The following is a 19478-nucleotide window of genomic DNA, read 5'->3' as shown; positions in this document are numbered from 1 at the left end:
GCCTCTACCTCAGCCCGCTGACATCTGGGGAGTCTACCCTACCGGGCGTGGTGAGGAAGAACCAGCTGCTGAACCTGTAGGCTGAACTCCAGCTCTGCCACTCACCGACAGGCAATCTCTCATCATATGCCCCACCTGACCACAATTATAACAGGCATCCGAACCCCGGCGACACTGTCCGGAATGTAATCTGCCGCATTGGTTGCATCGCGGCACTGGGGGTCTCCTCTGACTATAATCTTCCCTGAGCTGGGAATCTGAAGCCCTCGAACTCTGGCCCTGTCCTGAACGGAAGGAGCGATCAAGTCTCCAACCTGCGAATTGAGGAGGTGCACTCGTCACTGACTGACCTGAGTACCCAGAATATGTCTGCCTTGATTCCAATCTATGATCACCGCTAGTTTCCATGGATCTGGCCCTCTTTCCTTGCCTTCTATCGATATCACGGTCGTCTCTTTGTTGTTGTCGCCCCTCCAAATTCTGTGCATGGGCCTGTATTCGGGAAATATCCATCCCGTCTTGCAAGGAAGCTATCAAACAATCTCTGAATAGATGTGGCCCTAGACCACTCACAAATCTATGTACCCGGTATCCCATGTCGGCCACCATAGTCGGAGCATATCTAGCCAAAGAATTAAATTGCATGCTATACTCCCGGGCACTCATGTTTCCTTGCATCAAATTCAGAAATCTATCCGCTCTTGCTCGGCTGACCTCGGGTGGCAAATAGTGACGAATAAAAGCATCTACAAACACTTGCCAAACCGGAGGAGGCGCATTCTCTCCTCTTGATAATACCCAGTTGTTGTACCATAACACCGCCACATCCCGGAGTCTATAAGATGCCAACTCCACGGATTCGGTCTCGGAGGCATGGACAATCTTCAAAGTCCTCAACATCTCATCTACGAAACTTTAGGGATCTTCATCCAGCTTTGACCCGAAGAATTCCGGAGGATTTAAACTCATAAAATCACGGGCCTTTGTACTTGCTGCCCGATCGCTTGAACCCACATATTGTCGTTGTGCCCTTGCGGCAACTAATTGTGTCAATAACTGGATGGCCTCGGTCATTTGTTGACCCGAATCAGCCGGCGGAGGAATTGGAGCTGGGGCTCCTCCTTGTTCTCTCACATTGGGCGGGGTAGATGAAGCGTTAGACAAGGCCTCGTTATGTGATTCGCCTTCATCTATATTCACCGGAGGCTCTCTTTCTACCCGCCTCTTTGCCGTAGTCTTGCCCTTCTGGGCGGCTGTAGTCGTTCCCTTTGGCGGCATTCTGAAATCATAACACACTATTAGGGAGGATAAAATCTTACACATGGCTCTATCACACGATCTCATAGAAGAAAGATGGTCGTTCTTCCTACATGCCCTGTAGCCCTTTGTTTATTGATGTGGCGCGCAACACACCATAAACAAGACTTTACTAGACACGGCTCGTAGACACTTCCTAGGACCGAACTGCTCTGATACCACTTTTGTCACGACCCAGCTAGGGGCCGTGATGGGTACTCGGGGCTAGCCACCGAGCACCACTCATGCTACTACTTATTTTGCTCATTTAATGGTCTTTCGTCAGTTTTATACTCAAATTGTAGGAAAATCATATTTTATATGGAAACATACTTACTCTTTAAATACATTTGCCTCATCAAATAATATATACATATAATAGCATCTCGTGAGACCATCTAACCCGCACTGCGTATCTACGAGCCTCTACTGGAGTACTGAACATAAGGACGGGACAAGACCCCGTCGTGCCCAAAATTACATATACATGGATATATATATATATATATATATATATATATATATATATACACAAAATAATAATCATAAGCACCTCCGGGACAATAGAGGGCTTCCAGTCAGCTGACAGCTACTACGGATCTGGATCGAGCTCTCCTCCCTATCTACTTGTGGGCATGAACACAGCGTCCAAAGAAAACGGACGTCAGTACGAATATTGTACTGAGTATGAGAGGCATAAACAACGAAATAAGACAACGATGTAAAGAAGATACTCATATGGAACATCAGAATCTAACTGTCAAGTATAAGAAAACAAGTCATGCTGTCTTACTCATGCTCGTCATCATATCATATATGCATAATGTATAAACTGCCCGTCCATATCGGATCGGTGTGATAATCATAACATGAGCCTGCGTCCAGGCCTCCCACGTCCGGGGTACCATCTCATGCCACCCACTAGTGGTGTCTGCCCATGCCATTTGGCCATGGTGCATCATATTGCTGCCCGCCTTGGCGGTGACTGCCCGGCCAAATAGGCGCGGTGTAATAGTAATATCATCATATGCTTATCACAATATGCTTAGCTTATCATAGTACATACATAAGGATCAAGATCAACAATACTCTATCGGGGTGACGTAAGGTCGTGATGCCCCGACTGTATTATGGAACAAGCATGGACATTCTGCCTCACCTTGAAGGAACTAGCATATAAGGTGAGTGTAAGCGATAAATAACATCATTAGAATCCATATGCTTTAACTCATTACCTTGTGTAGCTAACTATGGACATAGGCTCATTGATAAGAAAGAAGTTACGCTATAGGATTCATGCAATTAAAAAGAAAGGACTAGCCTTATATACCTTTGTCGTTTAGCTAAGCTATCGTTCACTTGTTCTCCTTCAATGTCACGTCGCTACCTTCACGAGAGAATTCGTGTTAACATTAGTTGATCGACTATAAAAACGCGTTACTAACTCTAGGGAAAATTGGACAACACTTCCTTTGTTTATACTATGTTTCCCATATTCTATATCGACTCCCAAATGCTCACAATAACATTCACTACATTGCCATCAACAATCATCATTTATATACATTGGCCACAATCCGCCATTACTCTTCGATTTCTCCACATTCATGGTTATATCTTACTATAGCGTTTTCTCATGTATCGCGCTTATTTCATGGTCTAAATGTTATTCATAACATATTCACAATCACAACACTCCAACATTTATGATTCAATCCAACTACCATCCAAACATGACACTATTCACTCCTTAATGACCCATCTCCTATGTTTTTCTACAATTCAAGTATCCTAACCTTCCAATACCTTAAACAACATGGTTTAGTCATAAAACTTACCTTAGATGATGGTTGAACAAGCTTTGAATGGATTTACTCCTCTAGCACCAAAACCCTACTTCACTCCTTTTGGGATTTCTTGAGAAAGTTGAACCTTAGTGTGATTCTTACACTTGATTTCGTGGGTTTCATGTAGTTTATCACTAATTTCCTTTGGTTTTCTTGTGATGAAGAGTATAGAGTCTTCTAGAGGCTTTTTGAGAGAAATATCGTGGAATGAAATGAATTGAATGAGCTTAGGTCTCTTTTTAATAACTTAAAATCTAATCCGGAATGAACAGTGACTGAGGTGTACAGGGGTCGTAAACCCATTTTAAGGGCCGTATTATGGTTTACGGTCCGTCCTTCACGACCATATTTAAGCATAATAGAACCAGAAAGGTCTGTTGTAGGTCATGGTGGTTTACCGTCACAGTTTACGGGCCGTATTTCAATTTACGATCCGTATTATGAGTCGTATTTTACCATTTCAACATTGACAGAAAGTTGAAATTTTGATAGTTGGAAGACGATGGCACTTTACGGTCTGTAAATCACTTTACGAGCCGTATTCTGTTTTACGACCACTGGGCCGAAATGAAAATCTGCAACCTTCGCGTTTTCAAAACTCATAGGCAGTCATTCCCTTCTTAGTAAAACATCGTACACTCTTACTCTTCATTGGTCTATTTATTGTATGCTCACGAAATTTTCCGACGTGTAACACTTTATTGGTGAAATTTAAATAGAAACCCTAGAATTTTGATAAACCTTTGAAACTTGGTGGTTATGGTTATTATCGGTTAGTTATCATCTAAATGCATTGGTTAGTTGCTCTTGATCATAAATTGAACGTTTACAGACATAAACTAAGTGATTGGAGACCTAGGGTTCTATAAAAATGGTGTTTTTACAATAAAAATTGCTTGTAATGGGAATATTTGATAGAATGTTGTTATAAATTGATGAGTAATGCATACTAGGGGCCTTGATAGGTTGTTTATCACCTAGAAAATCATCCACCATTGGAATGGGGTAAGGGAAGGGTATTCTTGCTTTTGGTTTGAGTAATTGTGACTCATTGAGACTTTTATTTCTAGACTTTGAGTGTTCTGAGGCTTTAAGGAAAGGAAAGGCTGTAGCAGAGTGACCTGCGTTGTTCCAGCTCTACTTTAAGGTAGGTTACGGTCTACTTGAGTTAGACTTTGGTTAGTTGATTGTATGCTTTGTGAATTCTATAGGAGAAAACATGTCTAGTTTTCATGCATGATATTGTGTGGCTAAAATCTTATGTGACTTGTGATTGAGTAATTGTGTCAGCTTCGTGCCACTATTCTTGTGTGTTGATTCTGCAGTGGATGTTTTGTGATGAGAAGCTAATATGACCTTCTCGATGGTATTGTGACATGAAATGACGAGTTGAGTATTGATGTTGAGAAGGCAGGAAACACTGTACTGTAAGTGGTTTGGAAAGGCACATATGTGACCTATATTATGAGCTCGTGGTCCAAGGATAGTTCCGAAATGAGACTTACATTAATACGTCCCGCGTCCGAGGGTCATTCCGGAGCGGAGGTTTTTGCTCGAGTTCGAGAAGTGGATACGGAACGAGTGGTACATGGACACCATGGGTCCCCTGCAGTCATTACTACTGAGCTATGACATCACATAGCATGTGTGTACAGCGAGTGAGGTTAATGTGGTAAATTTACTTCCGTTGTGGCTTACGCGATTGTGATTCTTGACATCTTGGTGATTTGATTGTGATTGTCCTTGCTTGACTTGCTGTGATTTATTGATATTCGTGTCTGTTTGACTGGCTTTTTTATTCGATTGATTTTATGAAATATGCATGATACTAATCTTAGTCGGCCTATGATATCTACCGATACATAGTGTATGTACTGATACTACCTTGATTCATTCTTTTGAGTGCAGATTGTGATACAAAGACCGCTATTCGTCCTAATATATAGTGTGGAGGATATTTTCTAATAGATTTTAGGGTGAGCTTCTTCCCATGCCAGGCCGCCCGAAGATCTTCTTGCTATGATGTCTTTTCGTACTCTGGACATTATAGTTGTTTATTTGTTAGACTTCAGTTCTGTCACGACCCAAACCACGAGCCGTAACAAGTGCCCGACCACTACTGGCCAAGCACTCCTGTGCTTGCGTTTACTTCTCACTGACTATCCTGGGCCCATATAAAATATGTAACTATGCTATACTGTCTCCCGAATAATCAACATAAAAGACACCGTACCGGGAACTCACGGCCAACACTTACATATAAACATAAACACTGAGGATAACAATGTGAGTCGATTTGGCCGCCACACATATATACTGGACAACAAAATACACACCGACGAGGTTGCATAATATCACGACTACATATCACTGTCTACAGACCTCTATGGAGTACAAACTGTAGAAATGATAAGACAAGGCCCTGCCGTACCCATATATGTACGTAACCGAATAGCAGACCAAAAGGGTTGTAGCTCCGGATCAATGGAGCATACTGACTGCTGCTGAGAGAAGGCCCTACTATTGCGAATCGTCTGACTGGCTACCTGGTCCTGCGGGCACGAACGCAGCGTCCACAAGAAGGGACGTCAGTACGAATAATGTACCGAGTATGTAAGGCATGAATAGTAACACAGTAAGGGATGTAAAGTATAAATAATAACAGAATGGAAATATAGAGCATATCGTAAGATAAAAGACTAACCTGTACATATGAGTGCCTTTTAGGTGGGTACCATGCATGCTTAGTGCTGCGGAACGTGCAACCCGATCCACATATATACATATATCCATATTATGCTTTCTTTGAAAAACATTTCTTGTTTATGTATACAGAAAATAGAACATATCATATTACCAAGGCGTCGGCTCCGATCCATTTAGCCACATATGTCCCGCGTCCGGGCATGCCACGTCCGGGATGATATCATGTCATATAATACCAACTGATCAGGTGGTTACGCGTCTATAGCGCTCTGGCCCTTTTTCCCCATATTCCCCATATACATATACATATATCATATAAGCAGCATGCATGAGAGCCCAAGAAAAGCTATAACTCTATCGGAGTGACGTAAGGTCGGTAACCTACGATTATTTTATGGAATAATCATCGCTCTATCTCACCTTGAAGGAACAATTATTTTAAGGTGAGACTATCAATGAAGAATAATATCAAAAGAAAACATATAATAAGGTCATAAATCTCATAAGGCGTCAATTCATATACTACTTTGAAGTTTTTAGAAAATAGAGCCATCAAGGAAAGCGGGTCAGTTGATTGGCAAGCCGACTGATACGGCCCCTTCTTCTGCTGCGGTTGAATCAGATTATCAAGGAATAAAATTGAGGATTAAGAAATAGCTCAATATTCTCATATTCATATTGAATCCACAACTTGATAATTTCAAACATGAAACCATTCTCATCATAATCATCATAGACATATTCTCATCTTTGACATCTTCATTATCACTACAAAAACATGTCCGTCGTTGTAGTCATAAAAGCTTACAAAATCATAAACCTTTGTTTTGGAAAAATATGGATATTTTGGAAAACATTTACGGTTTATCAGGAAAGGGATCATGCCTTGGAATCATAGACTTTTAACTTTTGATGACAAGGAAGATATGGAAACATTTATGAAATCATAACATAGGAATCATACCTTTGAAAGAAAGGGACGAGCCTTACCATACCTGTTCAGCCTCCTATTTTCTACGCTTATCCGTCCGTACTCGTAAATCTACATTTGAGAGAATTCACACTATCGTTAGACTCATCGTTGCATACGTGTACTAAGCTTTCACTTTAAACTACTTTATATTCTGCCAAAAATCGGGCAGCATCTCCCCTATTCATATGTCTAGCCCGAAATCATAATCCAACAACCAACAACACAACAACAATACCAACATCAATAACATCATTTCCAACACCAATATGTACCATAAAACAGCCCATACGCTGTTTTTCAACTTCCATAACTAACTAACTTACTACACAATTATTTAACGGCTTTATCTCCGTAAACAAGCCTTAAATAATACCAAAAGAGAAAGATTCATACCTTATTTTTTTTAAAACAGCAATATATTTAATATCCACCTTGAATCCACCACAAAACCATACTAGAATCACATCTATGCGTTTATCCGAGCTTCGATTAATATTCCGTCACTTTAAAATTTCTTACTTTTTGTTTCCCTCTCTCTCTCTCTCTCTTGAATTTCTAGAATTTTCTGGGAAAATTCTGGGCTAAAATCTGGTCAAAAAGAGGGTTCCTACCCTTTGTATAAGGGTCAAATTCGTGTCGTACTGTAGCATTTTACCGTAGCAGCACTGTAGCACGTGTTTCTTCTCTGTCAGCTGAACCTGTAACGTCCATAAATCTCTACTTCGATGTCCTATCGATGAGAAGTTTGTTGCGGTGGAAACTAGACTCGACGAACTTCATTTTAGGCTTTTGTTTTACCTTAAAACACTTCATATGCAAAGAGATATTCGTCCCCCAATTTTGACCAAAATTTTCACACAAAACATTACCCATCCTTTCTCCAAAGTCGTACTACTTCATTTCTTCCACTCATTTCCTTGTAAAAACTTCCGGTATAACTTATATACACCCTTCACTCATTAAATGTACTTGATCATGCTTGCTTATATTTCAAAGATGTTTTACTTAACCATAACTCAACGTACTCATGTTTCAAATTTGATAAGTGCTTCTTCGAAGATACGGGGTGTAACATTCTTCCCCCCTTAAAAACATTCTTCCTCGAATGTTGCAGTATTTTCCAACCCACGACACCATCTTTGATTCGTTAGAACAATTATTTTTCCTTTAGGGTTCGATTACCATTTGCTTAAACTGTAACTTGGGTCAGTCTCTTCTCATTCTTTGTTAACTCTTTTATTGCCTTCAGTCATCTTCTTTCACTTCTTTGTCTTCATGTACATGATCGAAAATTAACTAGCATCTCGCTCTTGTTCTTTCTCCATTATGGTAGTCTTGACTTGTCATTCCATAACTATTCATCGTCCTGTAAGTACTCTTTTTTTTTCTCGCTCCTTGTTTCCTTGTTACTGGGCTGTTACCTTTTTCACTCTACGGTTCCCTCTTTTTGTTTACTCCTTCGGTGCCATCTTGGCCTATCCTTTTTGTACCCATTGATCTTAGATATACACTGTACCGATTTTTTTGTAGTCCATTAGTCAAGCTCTCTAATCCTTACCTCCTTGTCGCCATCTCTTTTACCCTTACATTCCAAATGTTTACCCAGTATAACTGTGTCGCTAGTGAACCTAATGGTTATGTTCCTTTCTAAGGCCAGTTATATCATTATCCGAAATATGTATATACGCAATGCTTCTTCGCCATTTATTATCCTTCGCAGTCCAATTACACTTATGTCATACTTATAATCCGAGTTCAACTAATTTCATAGCTCGCATATCTTTGAGCTTCTGCTACAACTTTTTCTTTACTTCCTTCCCTCACTTCTATCAATACAATCCCAGAAGCATAGGACTACGACAATTCTTCTATTATGACTCTCTTGCAACGCAAGTATACTTAACTTCGATTTCCTTGTATCGGCGATCGTTTCGTCAGTCGTTATTCCTTGTTGGCTTTCCGGTGTGGCCTTCTTACAATTGTAGTTGGGCATAGCTTCACCTTGACGGTTCATATAATTCCATAGCATATGCTCTTATGTTCAGTATAATTAGTGGTCCATGAACTATTTTCTAATATCTGGTGAACTCTTTTATTACTATTCATAGGAGCAGTGTTCTTTCTTTCCTTCAAAAATTTCCTAACTCCCAATCGTTGTTCCTTTTATTACAATTGTCATTGTCATCCCAAGTGTTCTTTGGGTTCGTCATCCTCTCTAACACCCTTTGTAAATTTAGCTTAGAGACCTTTCTTGCTTTTTTCATTACCCTTTAGGGCATGTCACTGCATACTTAGGTACGGCGCAATTTTTGCCCGATACGAGGGATTCAAATCATGGTCTAAAAATGTCGTAGTTCATCTTGGCGTAAAGTGCTCTCTTGAGTTATCTTCCATACTTTCTCCCTATGTCTGCCTCATGGTACACTTATTGTCAATTCATTTCAACTTCTTTCCGTTACCTTCCCAATATGCCAATACGCCTCGAACTCTGGCCCCGAGCTAATAAATCTCCATTGATCCGGAGCTACACCCCTTTTGGTCTGCTATCCGGTTACGTACATATATGGTTACGGCAGGGCCTTGTCCAGTCATTTCTACAGTTTGTACTTCATAGAGGTCTGTAGACAGTGATATGTAGTCGTGATGTTACGCAACCTCGTCGGCGTGTATTTTGTTGTACAGTATATATGTGTGGCGGCCAAATCGGCTCACGATGTTATCCTCAGTGTTTATGTTTATATGTATGCATTGGCCGTGAGTTCCCGGTACGGTGTCTTTTATGTTGATTGTTCGGGAGACAGTATAGCATAGTTACAGATTGTATATGGGCCTAGGATAGTCAGTGAGAAGTAAACGCAAGCACAAGAGTTCTTGGCCAGTAGTGGTCGGGCACTTGTTACGGCCCGTCGGTTTGGGTCGTGACAAGTTCTTAGATGTATTTTAGGTTAGAATTCTGTACGATGACTTTCAGATTTTTGGGATTTGTAATAGTTAGAACTTCCGCACTTATTTCAGTATTTTATGGCATGACATACTTCCGTTATTTGATGTTTGAATGAGCAATAACTGATTAGCTTGGGTAATATAAAATCGGATTTGAATGGATAGATGTCTTGTATGTTGGTTCGCCCAGGATTTAGTTGGGTGCCAGTCATGGCGGGTTGGGTCGTGACAAATTGCCCTTAAATTTTTTAATTAAGCTAATGAATTAAGTAATAATTATTGCAAAATTGATCCTTTTATATAGATATATGTCTTTTCTTTGTTTTTGCCTTGGCCATAAATAAATTAATCAGCTCACAATTTAATGAAATTAGAATTGTTTTGCAAAATCTGCTTGTTAACATTTGATTTAAAATAATTAGTTTAATTTTATTTCCAAAAATTGATTTAAAAGTCCATAATTAAAATAATTATGCTAGGCTAATTAATTAAGGCCATTTTAGGCCAATTGATAATTTGATCGACTTTTTAAAATTATCTTAAAATAACTACGGCCTAATTTTTCCCGTAATTAAAATTTCCTCCAATTTTAATTTCTAATTATTTTTTTTGGGCATTAGATATACCCAAAGTATACACTAAAGTATACACATATACGTGAAATATATATGTATACACTTGGTGTATACATGAAAAATTAAGGCCCTTTTAATCTAATTTCGGATATGGATCGAGTCCAGCCCAAACCAGGCTGTGACCCGGCCCAATCTTTTCAATTAAAAGTGGTATTACCCCGCCCCAACCCTCATTTTCACTTTCTTGTCCCCCGGCCCCTCCCCTTTTCCTTTCTTGTGTAGAACCCTAAATAGCTGCCTACTTTTCTCGCCTCTCTCATGCCAAAAATGGCATTTTTCCAGGCGTGTGGTGACATGCATAGCATCTGTATTCCCTTTGTGATGAAATATCGCATATACACTAGGTTCCATGACTTCTTTTGTCCAAATATGGTAATAAACCCTTACTTTGCTCTGTTTTAAGATTTTTTTTTTAGTCAAAATCATCGTTATTTTTGCTTTTAAGTTTATTTTGCTGGTATTTTGTTATTGGTTCATGTTCGTGGGTCAGATCAACCCAAGAGGGTCAGAACTGACCGTATGTTGGCTTATTTTGGATCTGGGTCGTTGATTTGTTTGCTATTTGGTTTTGATTGTGAGAGAGGTTTTGTCCCACATCGACTCTTGTTGGGTTTCGTTTGAACTTTTGGGTTCTATAAATAGAACCCCAAGCCTTGTAACAATTTTTTGGAAGTTTGGGAGTTGAGAAAAAAAGAGCAAGAAAAATATTTAGAGAAATTTTAGAAAAAGCAAAGTTGAAAAACTCAGATTTTTCAGAAATAAACTTCTTAGTAAAAAAGAATTTTGAAAACCTAAACTAAATAGTTGGGGTTTCTAGTTAAAATATTTGTTCCTTACTTCATTTTTTTCCGTGTATGTGTCTGGATTGCTGAGATTTGGAAGCACAGAGGCTCCCAAAACCATTCTTTTCTTGGCTGCGCACTTAAAAGGTAAACCTTAATTTAATTCATTTCATTTTGTGTTTAGTATTTAGTATTCTGCCTAGTTTGAATATGTTTGTAAGTTAGTTATGTTTATATGCTTGATGATGCTAAGTATGCCTTATTTGGTTCTATACTTAATGTGTGCTTTATTTAATAACAAACATAGTAGAGATTGATGTAAGTGTTATTGTGAAGTTCATTTGTTGGCTATTTACTTATTGGTCTTGTTTGTTCATGTGGTCTTGAGGTTCTGTGTTCACCATAAAGATGTGTATGTGAAGTGCTTTTTTTTAATCCCTTTCCCTTGCCTTTTTTCTTGAATATTATTGCTAGTTTACTGATCATGGTTCTAAATAGAGTCAATATAAGAAGTTCAACTTAATTTTTTTAAAAAAGGGGGAAGGAAGATGAGACAGTCTATATGTTAGTACAGATGAATGTGGATGATATGTTGGTAGTGAGTGCTTGTGATTACAGTCAAGTCCCCTATTTTTGCTAATCAGTCATGTGTTGCCCTTATTGTGATGTGATGTCTTATGTTAAAATCTTAATTGGGCTGTTTGAACTTGACAAGTTGTTTTGGATACAACTCTTGATGTGTTTCCGTTTCTTTTTTTCAAAAATAAGTAAATAAAGGAACAGTTAGACAGAATATGAACTTGTTTGATAAATTTCTGAACATAAAATGGTAGGTTACCTTATTCTCTCTTCCCTTTCCTCTTAAATGATCTTGCTCACCTAGAATAGAGTAAAGCAAGATAAGTATGTTTTGTTTTGTCAATCAACACTAAAAACAAAGGAGTATCAGGTTCATGCCTTAAGCTTATAGTTTGATAGTTTGTTCATGGCTGTATCTGTGGTTGTGTCATCACCTAATGTAGATTATGTATAATCACCTGTGACTTGTGGCAGGTGTATGTGAATTGTCCATGACTCCTAGCAAATCCTAGAACCAGTATGATTATGGCACTTGAGTATGAATTCTGGTTCCCTTTTTGTTTGCTTAAGGCTAGTTTTCTTGACTAAATTTGTTGCTCCTACACATGGTGTCCACAACTTGTCCTATTGGCCTATGTCACAAATCCTTCACCTAGGAATAATCTACCTCTCTAAATGTGCAGAGTTTTGATGAAAAGGTAAAAGTAAAAATGGGAGAAATGATTAATTTTAGGAATTATAGGATCAAGTCCTCATTTAAGGTTAATTAGAGTTAATCTAGTTGATAATTGGTTAATAGGATAATTGTCAAACTGTAACTTAGTCATGGTCATGTTGAAACTGAAAGGTATAAAATAAAAATAGAATGAAATGGTGTCTAAGAAAGAAGTCTGTTCTCGTATTTGTGATTTATTTTGTTGACCATGCCCTATTTGTGATTTTACTTAAAAGGTGAAGTAAATTTATTATAAAAATGGACTAATATGTTAATGCTCTTGCATCTGTGTTGCTCTTCATCCATGTAGGGGTCTTAATTTGGTAAGTGATCATAAGTGTTCCAATTTTATGAGTTTAAGTATTAAAAAAAAAAGAATAAAAGGAAACAGTCTGGTTTTGGTTTGTCCAAATCCTGAACAGTTTGAAGACTAAGGTTATGCCTTGAGACACGAATTAAGTAATTGATGTAGTAATTATAACCCCTTGTTTGTAAGCTTCCTAGGCTTAAATATGGACACAGATAGAAAGAAAAACCTTATGATAATAATCTAAGTGCAAGAGGAGTATGAAGGAATAGGAAAGAAGAAAACAGTATTTGAGAACTTAAGTGAAAATCGCTTGGCTATGTAAGGAAGGTCTTTTAAAGACATCTTAGGAGAGGATTGAGGGAGGGTCAAGCAGTATCTTTTCTTCCAAATAAAAGATTGTCATGGCATCCTTGTTAAGCCGGTTGGGGTATAACCTCCTACCTCTACATTTTGGTGCTTTCTTGTCATTTTGTTGAGGTTATGGAATCCTAAAAGATAAAAATTTCTTGTACACTTGTTAATGGACCACTAGAACTGATTAGCCTGGTTTTTGTTGCATTTGTCCTGATGTGTCTCAAGAAGATGTTTGGATCAGTTGGATGAAGTATGATGATTTGGAAACTGTAATAAAACTGGAAAGGAAAAAGTTGTTTTCAAAAGAGGACACTGGTTGTTTTGGTAAATAAAGTAGAAGAGTCCTTTCCTTTTTGTGAAAATGACATGATAATATATGACAAACTTTTTAACAATTGGTTAAGTTAGAATCAGAATTTAGACCCTATGTAGATTCTGTGGGCATTAATGTGGTTCCAACCTGTATTTTGAAAGGTCATCTGTCCCCCCACCCCCCCACCCCCGCCGCATCCTAAAGTCCTAATAGTGCCTCCTTTAAAAGGTAAAAAGTTCAATGGTCTGCATTTATTCAAGATAGTAATGTAGGCTGATGGGGGTATATTTGACCCTTTTCTATGTGACCCTTTGAACAATAAGTCATGCTTCCTTTCCACCTTCTTCTTTAGACTGAGTTGTAAGTCCATTAATCTAAAGCCCAGTAATAGATGAAGTTGAACCTATTCTAGTTATGTTTGAAAGAAGTTGTTTTCCTCCTGTGGAACATATAAAGTTTGTCAAAGATATGTGATACTTATTCAATTTTGAAGAATAGATGAAGATTAAGAATAAGGTTATAGCTGCAATCATCCCTTAAAAGTTAATTTAAACGTTTCTGCAAATGAGATAGAATTAAGAGTAAAGGTTAGGAAAATTTTAAACTCTGCACCTAAAAAAAAAGTATGTGAGATCTCTCTGCATTTTTGAGACTTTGACCTTCCTACTTGTTTAAGTCATGTATAGAGGTGTAACCGTTGTGTCTGAGATTCATATATCCCATATGGGAACATGATAACTCGAAGGTCTCTTGGCAGTTAGTTCTATAGATGCTCTTAGCTTGGTTTTCATTACTGCTTATGTCTTGAATTGGGTTCTGTAAATATAACATAGTATCATACCAATAAGGGACTCTGATTTGCAGCTGCTTGGTTTTGTTATGCTATATCTGTTAAGATTATAGTTTGGATCCCCTATTTATTTTTTGTCTTCACTAGAGGAATCATTTAGACTTTGGAATATAATGTCCTGAAAATGACAAGAGTGTTCACTTGAATTGTCCATAAAATGTCTAGGCCTATTTGATAGTTATACTAGATAGTTATAGATATACTTTATGTATACTAAACCTGTTGTGATTATACTATACCTAGAGGATGGTTTTCCTTTATCCTTGTGTGTCTCTATATTTTATCACATTTGCCTGATTCAATATTGTCCAGAATTGCATTATTTCCATATGACTGCCACTGTTGTGATTATTTAGTTTAAGTTTGGTCTAAGCCATACTGTGTCCATACAGATTGCTTCTCATCTTTGTACTCAAGTCATTTTGTATTTCCTCTACTTGTCTCATCTGTTTTTGTTGGCTGATGATTGTTCCATCCAGTTGTATATTAGACCTATCCTACTTATTCTGAGCTATGTGTGTATGTATGTGGATCTGTGTCTTCGATGGCTGTTGGTTGAGAGGCAGTTTAGGTAAAAGGGGGTCTAGTTTGAACCATTCCTTAGTGACCAGTCATGCTGGAGGTTCATGAAACCTCTTGGAACTTGTGTGGCATCATAAAAAAAAGGGGGTGATGACTTGGCCTTCCATCACCTAGTTTGGAATATTGAATTTGAGGACATGGAACACACATATGCCCCTCACATGAGCTTATGAATAAATAGGTTATGTTTGTTATATGTGTGTATGTTTCTGTATAGAATAGGATTAATAAACTGTAGTGTGTTACGTATATTATGTGCATATATCATATGTATGATAGGAAGAGTAAATATAAACTAACCATGGTCTTTTGTTTTTTCCCCTCTATACTGCATGGCCACTTGGGCCGAAGTCCAACTAGCCTATATAGGGAAAATTCTTTCAAATATCTTCGAGTCCAAAAAGGAAGAAAGGAAAGCTAATATATTGAAGGCACAATCATGGGTAGAAATGATATGAAGGCCCAACCATGCGTGAAAATGGTTGGGGTTTGGTACAGCCCATTTCATTTTACGCCATTGTATTTTTGTTATCTTTTGGCTTATGTGTAGTGTGTTTATTACTTGTAAAACCCACAAATATTATTGGAACCTTTATTATGAATTAGGCACCTTAGGCAAACGGTGCATATGCCGTTTAGACTAACTTTAGCACTCGAAAACTCTTTCTCAAAACTTTGAAAATGCATACTGATTTTGGAGGTAAAAAATGGAAAAACAAACTACTTTTTTCTTAATAAACGAGGAGCAAAAAAGAGGTGTGTTTGATAAGACGGTATAATCATATGGTATAAAATTAGGAAGATTAGACAAAATATTTCCTTTCATTTTTCAAAACTGTCAAAAATACTTTTCTTTTCTGGTCATGAGTTATAATAAAAGGAAAAGACAATGTTTTGGTGCAAAAAACCTACCTGAGTCTTTTTCCTTAAAACTGAGTATTTTAGGAATAGTTTAGGCTGAAACACATCCCAATTTGGTTTTCAAAATATGGACTTGTATAAAGTCACCACTTGGGCTAGTAAATTTCGTTTAATGCTTTACAAAAACAAAAAAACAAAAAAAATCAGAGGCTAATAAAAGAGATCAGGGCCCATAATGTAATTGGCCAAACAAGGAAGATTTGGGCCAAGGCCCACGCGGGCAGTTTCTTTAAATAAGTTAAAAAACATTTTTTTGGTCAAGACCCATTTTTTATCTTTAAAATGAGCCCATGATCAAAGCTTTTTCTGGGCTTAGTCTCTTTTTTAAGACATTCAGTGAAACATCCTAAAGTCTAAAAAACAAAAATGGATTTCAAAAGGCAAAAACTTATCTTTGAATTTTCTTTTAGACCACAAACAATTCATTTTTGTTTAAAATTAAACTGCGTAAAATAATATAAAGAGTTCTTTCTTAAAAGGTCAAAATAGTCCAATTTACGCCTAATTTACCAAAATTTATGTAAGGGTACTCTAAAGACGTATTAAGCAGATCAACCCGGTCCATGTGTGAGTAAAGCATGAATATAAATCTAAACCAATAAAACAAAAGTTCCATTATTTTAGAAAGCTACTATCCTTATATGTAAAAGGAATTAATTATACCCGGATATCATAAATCTGCACTTAAATGCCTTATATATAAAGGGGATATATTCAATTTTTTCAAACAATGATATGCAATACGACAATCTTTGCGAGAGATAAACACTAAGTTAATAGTTCATGCAAATACTCACATATTAGAATTCGAAGGTCAACCACATAGTACGAATCCTTAATACTAGAGTGCCTAGCACCTTCCCTTCAAAACTAATTTTCCTAATTTCCTCAAAATTAGGTGGCGACTCTTTTAAAATAAAGTCCGAAAGAGCACCAATGATTTCAAAGTAGTTTTTTCGAGCACTAACCTCGCCCGTGAAAATGCGAACCGTCACAGTCTTTTCTTGGGAATATAAAGTTGTACAGTCTTATTTTCATTTGATGTTGTTTGGTCCAAACTTCTTGGTGCTCCAATCCTGTTTTGGTGATTATAAGTCATATAATTTTTCCTCTTTGTCGACATTCTTCTACTGTGCTTCTGTGATGACATTAAACAGTTCTCATTTCCTAGTATGAGGTCTGTTAACATATGAAGTTGATGAATCCCTTATTTGATGTTCATAAGAGTTAAAGTTAGACTTTAATTAGCTTTGGCTTTGTCCTTGAACACTGTTCTAAGGGACAAGGTTTAGTTAAGTTAAATAGAATAATCTTGAGGCCTAAAGTTGAACACATAGAGTGTGGATATACACAAAATATGTATAGATTAATGAAAAGGAAGAGGAATATACACATGGTATACACTTGGTATACACATCATATGTATATCATAAGTATCCTATGTGTATACAAGAAAATAGGCTAGTTATAGGCAACAAGCATACATGAAAAAAAAAAAGATGGCTTGTGGTATCACTTATTCGACTAAGTATCCTAAAACGGTTGTGTTATTTTTATATACATCATCGCATTACAATGCCTGTCTATGTTTCTTTGCCATGATTTTTGAGTATACTTTTAATGTTGCTTAAATTTAAATTACTTCCCATGTGATGATGCTTGTGCACAACTTTGGGACTCTAATTGTATACCATGGCAACACTATTTTCTAAGAGTTTGAGGTAGTTTAGGGGATAGCTCTAACCACTCCCCGATATCCAGCCATGCCTGGGGTTTGTGAAACCCCTTGGAACTTGTGCGGTGCTAGGAATAAGGGTGGTGACAACCTTTTCCCTTTAGTATGGTATGAGTTGGAGTTTCAGTGAAGTCAATAGTGTGTGATCAAGTCCTTTAGTTATGTACTTGTGATCAAACTGGGTGTATATGTATATATGTGTATAAATATTCTAGTAATAGGTTTAGCAAACATAGACTAATTCGATTCCTTTTCTTTTTTCTCCTTCTTCTACTGCATGTCCATTTGGGCCGGAGTCCAACCAACCTGTTGGGTTAAAGGCCCAATAGGAATATTGTTTCAAAAACTGTTAAGTCCAAGAAGAGAAAGGGAAGCTAATATATTGAAGGCCCATCATGGGTGAGAATGGCATGAAGGCCAAACCATGGGTAAAAATGGTCTATTAGGGGTTTGGTACACCCTTCACATATCCCTCTTTTTTCCTTAAATTTCATTACGCCAGCTCCTTTTGATTAAAGTGTTGTATTTGTATGATTGTAAAACAAAACTCACATTATTATTGGAATCATTTATGTTTGGACTAGGCATCTTAGGTGAACGGTGCATACGGCATTTAGTTCAACCTTAGGCTCCAACGTGATTTTCAAAACCCGAATTAGTATAAACGCTTTCTAAAAGAATAAAAATGGTTAAAAACAATAAAGGAATAAAGAGATTAGTTTTATCTTTACTGAAATAACATATGTTGTTATCATTTTTCTTAAGATCAGGCTCAAACATTTTAAACTAGAAAAAGGTTTTTCCTAGTTATAGGTTCAGTTTTGAAAAAGTTCTTTTCGGTCCAGGCAGAAAAAATAAGCTTAAAAAATGTGCGTATATGATATGCTTTCATAAAATGAGTTCGTTCTTTTTGACTAAAAATCAGATGGGAAATCATCTCTAAATATATGTATATGTAGTGTATTTGTGTATCAAAACACACATGTTTTCTGCAATTAATTCAGGCAAAAGATGGAGTGTTTGTGGGCTAAGGCCCAACCCAAAGATTGTATTTTTAGGCCCAACTTAACACAAAAAAAAATTCAGAAAAGAGACAAGCGAAAATATGTTTTGGGCTTAGCCCAGTAATTAAAGAAAGAAGTAAGATTTTTGGGCCAGAAACCCAAATAGACCATAACCATTTTTTTCAAAAAAAAGGAACGTAAGTTTGAGCCAAAGCCCATGTCAAAACATCATTCTTAGGTTTCATACAATCTAGTTTTAAAGATTTTTTTAGTGACCCAAAATTTCGTTAGATATATAATCAGACCCTCGTAAATTAAATCCGTGTAAACTATTTGTAAATATAAAGTTTAGATACGGACGTTCTAAAAACGTATTAAAACGGATTAACCCGGATCATGTGTGAGTCAAGCATGAAAAAATTTATTCATCCCCCACTTAAAAAGGCTTTATCACTACAAAACAATTACTATTATCCTTGTATATGAAAGGAACTAATTTTATTTGGATATTATGAATCCGACCTAAATACCCTATATGTAAAGGGAATATATTAAATTCTTTTCGAAAGATGATATGCAAAAATGACAGACTTTTTTTTGGGAAATAAACACCAAAATAAACAGTTCATGCAAACACTCACAAATTGGAATTCGAAGGTCAACTGTATAGTACGGATCCTTAATACTAGGGTGCCTAACACCTTCCTTAGGGGATCACCAGAATCCTTACCTAGAACTTTTGATTAAGAAGGATTTTTCACGGTGTATGAATAAACCATTCAAAACTGGTTTTTCTAATTTCCTAAAAATTAGGTGGTGACTCTTTTAAAACAAAGTCCGAAAGAGCACCACCAAGCTCGAAGAAGCTTTTCCGGGCGCTAACCCTGCCTGCGAAAATGCGAACCATAAAAATCCTTCAGTTGCTCCTTCAAC

General features: G+C 37.2%; 1 long non-coding RNA gene across 1 annotated transcript; it reads left to right on the top strand.

Annotated features, from left to right (window-relative positions):
- Window positions 1-10617: 10617 nt before the first annotated feature.
- On the top strand, window positions 10618-15529 carry LOC132625040 (uncharacterized). Its single transcript, XR_009576623.1, has 3 exons — window positions 10618-10772; window positions 11274-11329; window positions 15237-15529. It is a non-coding gene; the product is annotated as an uncharacterized LOC132625040 (long non-coding RNA).
- The last annotated feature ends 3949 nt before the right edge of the window (window positions 15530-19478 follow it).

Source organism: Lycium barbarum, chromosome 12 (genome assembly GCF_019175385.1).
Source record: "Lycium barbarum isolate Lr01 chromosome 12, ASM1917538v2, whole genome shotgun sequence".
NCBI lineage: Eukaryota > Viridiplantae > Streptophyta > Magnoliopsida > Solanales > Solanaceae > Lycium > Lycium barbarum.
This window is presented reverse-complemented; position numbering and strand designations above follow the sequence as displayed.